The sequence below is a fragment of the Aplysia californica genome, unplaced genomic scaffold, assembly GCF_000002075.1.
Source record: "Aplysia californica isolate F4 #8 unplaced genomic scaffold, AplCal3.0 scaffold00614, whole genome shotgun sequence".
NCBI lineage: Eukaryota > Metazoa > Mollusca > Gastropoda > Aplysiida > Aplysiidae > Aplysia > Aplysia californica.
In genome coordinates this window covers 272,039-274,064 of record NW_004797884.1, presented here as the reverse complement: position 1 = coordinate 274,064, position 2,026 = coordinate 272,039, and positions in this window count along the sequence as shown.

The window sequence follows — 2,026 nt, the reverse complement described above, 5'->3', positions numbered from 1 at the left end:
AAAAAAATAATCCCCAACCAAAACTACATACTCCTTAAATTGTTCTCGTTTCCAGACAGGCAAACTTGTTTTGCATATTTATTTTTTTCTTGAGCTGCTGCAAAGTTCAGGGACCCACGAGTATAATGACATGGTTAAAGAGGAGAAACAAAGCACGCTCTTTTCTTTTAGAACCAATTCGTTCCGACCCATTTGTCTTTGTTGTGTTGTTGTGGTATGAGTGACGAGATGAGGTGCTGGGTGGGTGGCAGGTGCTCTGGTTTGATTTGCTGCTTCTATCCTAACAGATAACTGTCGTCCTTAACTCACCTCATCCTTCTTTTCTGTGTATGTTACTTTCTCTGGAAGTGGGTGACTTGCTGGTGGTCTAGTGTGGTTTACTCCTTTCCTATCAAACGCCTATCGTCGTTAATCTCTCCTCCTTTTTCAGTAAGTGCATGTTACTCTTTAGTGACACGTCCGATCTTCGGCACTTATATGATCTATCTGTGATGCAAGTGCCGTAAAAATCTTACATGTACCCATTTTCAGACAAGCAAACTTGTTTTGCATATTTATTTTTATATTGAGCTGCTGCAAAGTTCAGGGACCTACGAGTATAATGACTTGGTTAAAGAGGAGAGACAAAGCACACTCTTTTCTTTTAGAACTAATGCGTTCCGACCCATTTGTCTTTGTTGTGTTGTTGTGGTGTGAGTGAAGAGATGAGATGGTATGTGGTTGGAAGGTGCTCTGGTGTGGTTTGCTGATTCTTTCCTATCAAACGTCTATCCTTCTTTTATTTCCTCCTTCTTTTCATTGTGTGTTACTCTCTACCTGTGTGGGTAGTTGGTGGGTGCTCTTGTGTGCTTTACTCCTTCTTTCCTTTTAAACACTTTCCGTCCTTATCTCTCCTCCTTCTTTTCAGTAGTCGCTAGTGACCCCTACAAATCTTCGGCATTAATAATTATCTATCAGTGATCCAAGTGCCGTAAACCTCTTGCTAAATCTATCCATATCTACCCCATGTACCCATTTCCAGACCAGCAAACTTGTTTTGCATATTTTCTATCTTGAGCTGCTGCAAAGTTCAGGGACCTACGAGTATAATGACATGGTTAAAGAGGAGAGACAAAGCACGCTCTTTTCTTTTAGAACGAATGCGTTCCGACCCATTCGTCTTTGTTGTGTTGTTGTGGTGTGAGTGTGAAGAGATGAGAAGAAATAATGTCTTCAAAGACAGAATCGATCCACACTCCATTTTAGCATCTCATCGATATAATTTGTCCTTGTTACTACTCTGTTTGAGTTTAAGCGCTTAGTTAGTCGGCTGTTTGCGCTGTAAGCTTCTCAAGAAGCTGAGAATGTTTATGGGTGTTCTATGGTCTACTTGGGGTAGTAATAATGGCTGCACAGTGCTCTTAGCTTGTTTCCGGGTGGGACAGAACGATATATAAATACAACTATCTATTATTATCAGTGGGATTTAATGGCGAATGTAGTAATAATAATGATAATGCATGTAGTTGTAAAATGCACAGAGCATGCTGTGGAGAGAGTGGATATGCGCTATGCAAATGAAATTATCTTTATTAAATAGATCTAACATGTAGTTATAAAACGCATAGAGCGTGCTGTAGAAGATGGATATACGTTATAGAAATGATGATATTATCATTACTAAGTACATCGAACGTTGCGATTGACTCTGGTTGAGTTTTGAGCTAGGAAATGTCCTTCATTGTTCCAGACAGACTCGTAGTTACAAATTGTTTCAACTCCTACTGTAGGAGCTACTAGTAGTTGGAAGGCGTCACTGGTAGACCCTACTTCTTTCTTTTCCCTCTGTTTTTGATATTTGTCCGTTTTGCTTTTTCCAGAACTTTAAGACTGTCATCGTGTCGTTGTTCTTTTCGTTACTCAAACACACAAACAAACACACAAATAAACAAAGAGAAGAGAAAGGATGTTATATGAACATACCCGCGTTCACTTAATGTACGTTTATGTGCATTCACGTGCGCAAGGGCTTTTGTGTGTGTGTGTT